This window comes from Piliocolobus tephrosceles, chromosome 6 (assembly GCF_002776525.5).
Source record: "Piliocolobus tephrosceles isolate RC106 chromosome 6, ASM277652v3, whole genome shotgun sequence".
Taxonomy (NCBI): Eukaryota; Metazoa; Chordata; class Mammalia; order Primates; family Cercopithecidae; genus Piliocolobus; species Piliocolobus tephrosceles.
Genome location: NC_045439.1, coordinates 108,111,944 through 108,122,135, shown reverse-complemented (window position 1 = coordinate 108,122,135; position 10,192 = coordinate 108,111,944). Strand labels below are relative to the sequence as shown.

At 37.4% G+C, this 10,192-nt stretch overlaps 1 pseudogene; it reads left to right on the top strand.

Moving 5' to 3' along the window:
* Positions 1 to 2,578: 2,578 nt before the first annotated feature.
* LOC111553682 lies at positions 2,579 to 3,283 on the top strand (annotated as a pseudogene).
* The last annotated feature ends 6,909 nt before the right edge of the window (positions 3,284 to 10,192 follow it).

Genomic DNA, 10,192 nt, shown 5'->3' with positions numbered 1-10,192 from the left:
TCCACCACTAAATAACTGTGTGACCCTAAACCTCAGCTTCCTCATCCATTAAATGGGAATGATACTAGTACTTGTGTCCTATAGGTTATTGAAAATATTAAGAAAATGCCTGTGAAACATGTAGCACAATGCCTTGAATTTCTTTCCCTCTTAATACTTCTTAGCTAATTCTGTTATTATTATTTCACGTTCACAAATTCAGCTATATATTTGTGTAAGAATTTGAAGCCCAAGAAAAGTTTTCAGGAATATGAATTTGCTAACACCTATATAATCTAATTCATATGGCAAGCTTAGCTTTGACAGTTTTCTTAGCATACTCAGGTGCAAAGAACCTACATAAGGCTGTGCTTAGCTTATGAATTACAGAGTTTAGTTTTGATAAATTAATTAAACAAATTATTTAGTTGCCTAATGGAGCTACCAAATTAATCTGAAAAAATCTATCAAAAATAAATGAAGAATGATTTACAGAGTTAACGAAACTACCAGTAAAAAATCAGCAGGCTATTTTTTGGAGAAATTAACAAGCTGACTCTAAAATTTGTATGGAAATACAAAGTAACTAGAAAAAAAAAACTAGGAAAAGATAGGCTATCTAATTTCAAGACTTTCTATAAAGCCATGCTAATTGGAACAGCATGCTATTAGTATAGGAAGGAATAAATAGATTAATGAAACATAATAGAGCATCCATAATTTGACCCATGCTTATACAGTAAATTGATTTTCAATAAAAGTAGCTAATGCAGTCCCATGGAGAAGGGAAAGCGTTTTCAGCAAATGGTACTGAACAACTAGAAAAAAAGGTAAATCTTGACTTCTACTTCACAAAAACACAACAGAAAAATTAACTGAATATGGATCACAGACTTAAAAATAAAAGTTAAAACTATAAAACTTCTTCAGAGAAATATGAGAGAATATTTGCAACCTTGGGATGGGCAAAGGTTTCTTGTATACGAATATAAAACTATAAAAAATAGAACAATTATATGTCAATGAAACTTAAAACTCCTACCCATTACAAGAGATCATTAAGAAAATGAATGGGCAAGCCAGAGACTGGAAAAAAATGTTTGTAATAGCTGTATCTAACAAAGGAAATGTACTCAAAATATATAAACTCGCCCAACTCAATAAAAAAAGACAAATCAATTTTTAAAATAGACTATGGATGTAAACAAACAGGCACTTCATTAAAGAATATATATGAATGACCAATAAGCACATCAAGGAAGTTCAAATTAAAATCACAATGGTATGCATGTTGCAGGCATTAGAATAGTTATCTTTAAAATAGACTGAAGACACCAAACAGCAGGATGTGGGGCAACTGAAGCCCTCATATATTGCTAGTAAAAGTGTAAAATGGTACAACTATTTCATAAAAATATTTATTATAAAGGTAAACTTACACCTACTCCATGATCTTCAATTCTACTCCCAAGTACTTAACCATAAAAAGACCAAATTTTAAAAACCAACAACAAAAATTATTATGCAAGAACGTTTATAGTGTCTTCATTCATAATAGTTCCAATCTGGAAAATGAAAATTGCTTTTGGAATTTCCATATTTGGAATTTTTGGAATGCAAATGTCCATCAACATGAAAATGAACAAAAAATTTGTGGTACGTTCTTACAATAAAAATATTTCTCAAAATAAAAAAGAAAACACTATCAATATATGCCATAATATGGATAAATCTTAAAACATGCTGAGCAAAAGAAGTCAAATATAAAAGAGTGCATAATGTATAATTTCATTTTTATAGAGCTCAAGAATACAAAACAAGTACTCTATAGTTATAGAAACCAGAGCAATGGTTGCTTTAGAAATTGAAGAGGGCACTGTTTATAAAGGGGCTTGAGGAAACTTTTGAAGGAAATGGAAATTTTATATAATATGTTTGGGCTATCCATGTACACACATGTCAAAACTCAGCAAACCCTACACTTAAAAATATGTGCAGTTAACTATATATAAATTATGCAAAAGTATTTATAGTTGATTTATCATCAGAAAACATGAAGGCCAGAAGGCAGTTGCATAGTGCATTTAGAGTAATAAAAGAAAAAGACTGTCAACTAAAAATTCTATAACCAGCAAAACATCCTTCAAAAATGAAGATGAAATTAAGATATTCCCAGATAAACAAAAAATGAGAGTTGTTACAACTATATCTGCCCTACAAGACATTCTAAAGGAAATTCTTCATGGTAAAATTAAAGGACACTACACAGTAACTCTAATCCACATGAAGAAATAAATAGGCTGGTAAAGTTAACCACATAGGTAAAAACAAAAGGCAATATGCATGTATTTCTGTTTGTAACTCTTTTTTTTCCCATGGTCTGGTTGTAAAGATAATTGCATAAAGCAATAATTACAAAGCTCTGCTCATGGAGGCTATAAAATCAAAAAACAAAAATCAATTTTATATCCATACACTAGCAACAATCTGAAAATAAAATTTTAAAAATAATCCCAGTTACAACAGCATTAAAAATAATAAAATTTACAAACAAATTTAACAAAAAAAAAGTAAGAAGTACAACATTTGTACACTGAAAACTGTGAACTACCATTACAGGCCATTAAAGAATATATAAAAAATTAAAAATATATTCCATGTTCATGGTTTAGAAAGTTTAACACTGTTAAGATGGTATGGCTATTTCCATCTCCAGCACTGTGAGAGGAACCGCCACCATGTCTGTGCTTCTGCAGTGGATGGTGGTGCACAACTGCTCCAGTTTCCTGATCAAGAGGAATAAGCGGACCTACAGCACCAAATCCAGTAACCTGAAGGCCCACACTCCCTCTGCTACCAGGCCAACTCACCACAAGACTGTGGATGTGAAGCCAACAGCCGATGGCAACACTGTGGTGGTGGTCATGAAAAAGAGATCAGGCCAGCAAAAGCCAGCCACCTCCTACATGCACGCAGACCACCATCGACAAGAACAACTGGGCCACTTTCAGCAGCATCATGCACATGATCCTCAAGAACAAAGACTGCCCTGACCTGCACATGGCTGCCATCCACAGGGCCAATGCCATCCTGCACAGCCAGAGCCTGCGATGGTGAAGAGAAAGAGTTTCTCAGTAATTAAGCATAGACTTCCCATGTTAACTAACAGTTCCACTCCTAGGTTTATACCCAAGAGAATTAAAAACAAGGGTGCACACAAAAACCTACCCCAACAAGAGTGCCTGAGCCCCCATCTGCCAAAAGCAATAATCAGATGACTATTTCCCAATCAAAAAAAAAAGAACAGTAATAAAGATGGTATGGTAAGCAGAATAATGACTCATCAAAGATATCCACATTCAAACTCCTGGAACCTGTTAAAATGTTAATTTATGTGGCAAAAGAGAATTTCTAGATGTCATTACGTTAAGGACCTTGATGGGGGGACTGGTACTGGATTGCCTGGATGAGCCCAATCTGATCACATGGGTCCTTAAAAGTAGCGAACCTTTTCCAGCTGTGGGAAGGAGGTGTGACTTCAGAAGTGAGAACCAGAGAAATAGCAGCCTGTGAAGGACTTGGCTTGCCATTGTCTTGGAAGATGGAGAAGGGTCTGGTAAGCCAAGGAGCGAGGGTAGCCTCTCGAGTGGCCAGGAAGGATGCTGTTAAGAGCCATGTGGGACTTCTGACCTACAATATTATAAGATAAAATTTGTTGTTTTAAGCCACTTCATTGGTACTAATTTGTTACAAAAGTCATAGAAAGCTAATGCAGATGGCAATACATCCAGATTCATATACAGATTCAATGCAATCCCTGTTAAAAATCCCAGCTTTGATTTTAAAAAAATTGACGAGCTGATCATAACATTCATATGGAAATGCAAAGGATGAAGAATAGCCAAAACTTTGTCTTTAAAAAGGACAAAGGCAGATGACTCAGACCTCCTAATTTTACAACTCAGTACATAGCTGCAATAATCAAGACAGTGTGAATACAGACAGACATTTAGAACAATGAAATAGAATTAAGAGTCTAGAAATAAATCCATAGGTCTATGAACAGTTGGTTTTCAACAGGGTTGCCAAGGCAATTCAGTGGGGGAAAGAATGGGCTTTTCAACAAATGGTGCTGGGAAAACTGGATTTCCACATGCAAAAGAATGAATTTGGACCCATACCTCACAATATATGTGAAAATTAACTCAAAAAGAATCAAAGACCATAAACATAAAAGTTAAAACTATAAAATGCTTAGAAGAAACATAGGCATAAATCTTTTGTCCTTAGTTTAGGTAATGGCTTCTTAGATATGACACTAAAGCATCGTCAACAAAAGAAAAAAATAGATAAGTTGGACTTCAACAAAATTAAAGGACATCATCAAGAACGTGAAAAGATGGCCAGGCACAGTGGCTCACGCCTGTAATCCCAGCACTTTGGGAGACCAAGGCAAGTGGATCGCTTGAGTCCAGGAGTTCGAGACTAGCCTGGCCAACATGGAGAAACCTTGTCTCTACTAAAATACAAAAAAACAGCCAGGTGTGGTGGCACACGCCTATAATCCTAGCTACTCAGGAGGCTGAGGCATGAGAATTTCTTGAATCTGGGAGGTGAAGGCAGTGCGCCAAGATAGCACCACTGCACTCCAGCCTGGGCGACAGAGCAAGACTCTGTCTCAAAAAAAAAAAAAAAAACAACAACAACAACAACAAGTGAAAAGACGACCCATAGAATGGGTGATAATATGTGCAAATCAATCTCTGATAAGGAACGCATATTCATAATATATTTAAAAACTCTTACAACTCAACAATAAAAGGACAAATAATCCAATTTAAAAATGGGCAAAGGATTTAAACAGGCATTTAGAACTTAGAAACAGAAAGATGCTTAAAAAAAGTAATAATCAGAGAGATGCAAATCAAAACCATGAGATGCCATTTCACACCTACTTGGATGGTTAAAATGTTTTTAAATGAACGATAACAAGTGTTAGTGAGGATATTGAGAAACTTGGTCCTTTGTATATTACTGTTCAAAATGTAGAATAATGCAACTGTTTTAGAAAACAGTTTCTCAGTAATTAAGCATAGACTTCCCATGTTAACTAACAGTTCCACTCCTAGCTTTATACCCAAGAGAATTGAAAACAAGGGTCCACACAAAAATATATGCATAAATGTTCAGCATTATAGCATAATAGCAAAAATATAGCAGTATTATTCATAACTGTGAAGAAAGTGGAAGCCATCCAAATGTCCATCAACTGATGAATAGATAAATAAAATGTAATATCTCTATACAAGGGAATATCATTCAGCCATAAAATGAATGGAGCACTGATACATGCTATAACGAGGATAAACTTTGAAAACTTTATGCTAAGTGAAAAAAGTCAGAGACAAAAGGCCACGTATGTGTAATTCCACTTACCTGAAATGTCCAAAACAGGCAAGTCTACAAAGACAGAAAATAGATGAGTGGTTGTCAATGGTCAGGGAGAAGGGAAAATGGGAGTACCTGCTATTGGTTACAGAGTTTCTTTTAACATTTTTAAACTAAAAAATGTTAGAAATATTAAAAAAAAAAAGAGAGAGAGAGATGGAGAAATAAAGCCCACTACAATGACACCTCTTGGAGACAATGAGAATCCTGAAGTGATGAAAATGTTCTGGTTGGACCACGATGCTGATTTCACACATTCATGCATAATCCAAAAACTCCTGAAATGTACACTTTAAAAAGGTAAATTTTATGGTATATGAATCCTTTCTTGGTTAAAAAAAAAAAAAAAGAATGTTGTAGCCATTTGAGAAACAATCTGGAAGTACTTAGTGTTGCTAAATATGTGTGTTCCTGTGACTCAGCAATCTCACTGCCTATACACTTCTGATAATCAGATCCACATGGGCATATGCGTGGGGATATTTATTGTGTTGTTTTTGGCAGCGGGATACTAGAGGCAACCTAAAGTCCATTACTAGGGGAATAGATTTGTGAAAGGAGGAGAATGCACACTCTGTGACAGCATGTAACAGCTAACTTCAATGAGCCAGATGGACATTCTGTATTGCAAATAGATCACAGAAACAGTGATGGGCTTAAAAAAAAGAAAGTGAGGGACTGAACAAGGCCTATAACAAGTAAAACTTATGTAAATTAGAAATACATAAATACAATATATTCTTCAATGATGCATGCAAATGTAAGAACATAGCACCTTATAATGGCTACCAATGGTGGGCAGTGGCAGGGACAAGGAGTAAACACTCAGGATGAAGTGGGAAAATAATAAAGTAAACTAGGATAAAACCAAGCACATGCAAATGTTGATAATGTGCCATGAATGAGGGGTATAAATAACCCAACTCTCTGCCTTTGAAACCCAAAGGGAGAAAGATAAGAAGGATAAGAAGAAGTAAAGGCAAGAGGGAATGAGGGAAGAAAGACACTAGATAGCCTCCAAAATTTTTAACAGAGATGGTCTCCAGAAGGTGCGATTGTAGTGGGGTTTCTGTACCTTAAAAAAAAAAAAAAAAAAAAAAGGTTTTTTAAACATTTTTTAGTTTTAAATGGTTAAGAAATGCCAAAAGTTTTAGATGGCTTTTGAGTGGCATTTAAGGATGGCCAGAGAATTATAATCAGTACCATTCCCTTAGGTCGTTAGAGCAGATTAAAAATGACTGCCTTGTGAAGTGTAACCCATCACTCTCTCTCTCCATTCTTATCAGATACGTTCTTGCCTTAAACTGGCATTTTGAATACTCAGAGAGTCACTAGAGACCTGGATTCTACTCTGGGTAGTTGAATATTGTCACCCTCCTGAAAGAAGGGCATCTGATGGGTTTCTGACCAATAAGGCCATCTCTCAAAAGACTTGAAATCAGTAAGAGAAAGATTCTCCAGGATTTAAGTCAGGACTAGCCAAATAACAGAATGGGATGAGCAAGTGTCAGGAATCTTAGACATTCTCTTGGAGAACATCTTAGTACCTTGCTTGGCTCCCTGTTGGGGCAACACAGTAACCTCCACTGCTGGGGCCACCTAATGCTACTTGTAGATTCAACTTAGACCCAAGATCTGGTATCACCTACTTTAGAAGGGGGATATTAGGAATGCTGAGTCTAGCACTTTCTGGTTTCTCATTGTGTCTGTCTTGTAGTTGGTTCCATGACTTGGTACCCAGTCCTTGCTAGTATGATTGTATTTCATTTTCCTTCCTGGTGCCCAGGTTCTCCCATGACTGAGGTGCTCTTCTGCTTGTCCAAGTCAATCTAAACCTGGATCCCATGACTTCTTCAGGTTGCCTGGTTTTCTACTTCATTCTGGCAGAGCTAAGTGACATCTAGGCTTGGCCCAACACAGTCCTGGAGATGACAGACCTATAAAAAGTTGGTGCATGGGGCCTATAAACCAGGAGAAAAGTGAAAAGTGGCCACAGTGGGCTTGTCTGACACCAGTTGGAGCCCCAAATGGGTTGAGCTGTGTAAAATATGGGAGGGACACAAAGGGTGTGAGTTGGGCATGGATGGGGGTTGGGGGACACATTGTAATTAGCATTTTGAGAAAGAAGAGCAAAAGAAAAGGGATAAGGCTACAGTTCTGGGCAGATGGTTATTATGAGCAGATGGCAGACAGAAAGAGCACTATTTTTATTTTTGCTATATTCTTCAACGTAGTACCATAAGATTGGGGATAAGCATGTAGTCTTCAAATTCTCAGAGAAGTGAAAAGAAAGAGGTCCATTTTACAGACTACAAATTGAGGAACCACTTACTATTACAACAATATAGCAATAACAGTAATGAGCTTTAACAGTTATTGAGTGTTTATTACATGCTGGGTATCCTGTTAAGCGCATCCCACATTTTATTTTGTAATCATCACGTGAAACCCACGAAAAATGTATTAATTTCCTCATTTTACAGATGAGGAAACTGAGTCTCAGAGAAGGTGAGTATCTTGCCTTAGTTCCCTACGAAAATAACCAGGATTTCAACCCAGGTGTGTTTGACTTCCAAACTTGTGTTCTTCAAACTCTAAAACAAATTATTCATGATTGTGTAGGAAATAAAGTGGTATGCATTAGCCACCCACATAAGTGGGTTAACAGCCAGTCATGTCAAACTAAATTTGCTTTATTCAGCAATTTTACTCTGAAAGTTCAGGGAAAAGCTAGAGAGCTGACTTCTATGCTGAAGTCAAGGGGAATTCTCCACAATGCTTTCACATAACAAAGGAAGAAAAGCAATTTGGTGGACAACAGACTAGACATATTTGAGGTGGAATGACCATTTCCTAAAGGTGTTGTATAATCAATGGATAGAAACCTACTCAGCAGGAGATCTTCAATGCTCTGCTGAAGGACTTTGAATTTGTCAGGTCCTACTCAATATGTAGGCATATTTGTCAAATTGCAGAAAACGCAGGAACAATTATTATGTTAGAGAATATATTAACAATTTTTTTTCAAATCTCATCAAGCTGCAATGATGACTCACAACAGACAAGATAAAAATTATCAAGAAAAATAATATAAAATCTGTTATTTAGGTCTGTAGCAACATTTAGAAAAAAACTGGGAAGAAAGAACCAAACAGCAGTCCTGTGACAAGTGCTGGGGATTTATAGTTGGCTACACAGTCAATCTGATGATATGATTGCTAAATGTAAACTAGCAGGACTGGGTTAACAATGTCAGAATAAACAGAGGCACTATTCCTTCCACCCTCAACACTACACAGACTCATTTTGATCCTAGGAATATTTTTTAGAGGGTTGTTTCAGTTATATATTTGATATGGTTTTGGCTCCACCCAAATCTCATCTTGAATTATACTCCCATAATTCCCACATGTTATGGGAGGGATCCAGTAAGAGATCATTTGAATCATGGGGGCACTTTCCCCCATACCGTTCTTGTGGTAGTGAGTCCGTCTGACAAGAACTGATGGTTTTATCAGGGGTTTTCACTTTTGCATCTTCCTCATTTTCTCTTACCGCTGCCATGTAAAATGTGCCTTTTGCCTCCCACCGTGATTCTGAGGCCTCCCCAGTCATGTGGAACTGTAAGTCTAATTAAACCTCTTTTTCTTCCCAGTCTCGGATATGTCTTTATCAGCAGCATGAAAACAGACTAATACAGATTTTGGTACCAGGAGTGGTTCTAGAGGAACAGAATATGAAGGATGGAGTTCTTTTGCTGGTTTTGGGGTTTCTGGAGTTGGCTGCTTTATATGATTAGACCCAGAAATACTAAGGACTCTACTTCTAATTGTATGGAGAACACTGCTAGTCCTTGGCGTAAACTGTTTAGCGAGTTCCTAGAAGTGAAACTGATAGGAAGCCTACTGCATTCCTACTCAACTTATATAAAGAGAAAACTTCTAGACCAAATGGACAAAAGACTAATTTGAATTATAAAAAGGAGAATCATGACCCAATCAATTTCCAGACTTGAGCCAGTTTACAGACCCAGAAATCCTTGAATGAAAGGGAGGTTGGGTCCCCTTGAGGAAGGATCCCAGTACATTACTGACAATTTATGCACTGAAGGTTTTTCCCATCCTCCCCCAAGGAGACCTCTGGCCTTTTACCAGGGTAACTGTCACTGAGGAAAGGGAAATGATCAGACATTTTGAGGACTACTGGACACTGGCTCTGAGCTGATGTTGATTCCAGGGGACCCAAAACATCATTGTGGTCCTCCGGGTAAAGTAGGGGCTCACGGAGGTCAGATAATTAATAGAGTTTTAGCTCAGGTCCGACTTACAGTAGGTCCAGGGGGTCCCCAGACTCAGCCTGTGGTCATTTCCCCAGTGCCAGAATGCATAATTGGCATAGACATACTTAGCAGCTGGCAGAAGCCCCACATTGGCTCCCTAACAGGTAGGGTGAGGGCTATTATGGTGGGAAAGGCCAAATGGATGCCATTAGAGCTGCCTCCACCTAAAAAAACAAGTAAATCAAAAACAATATTGCATCCCTGGAGGGATTATGGAGACTAGTGCCAACATCAAGGACTTGAAAGACACAGGGGTAATGATTCCCACCACATCCCCACTCAACTGTCCCATTTGCCCTGGGCAGAAGACAGATGGATCTTGGAGAATGACAGTGGATGATTGTAAGCTTCACCAAGTGGTGAGTCCAGCTGCAGCTGCTGTACCAGATGTGGTTGCATTGCTTGAGCACATTAACACATCTCCTG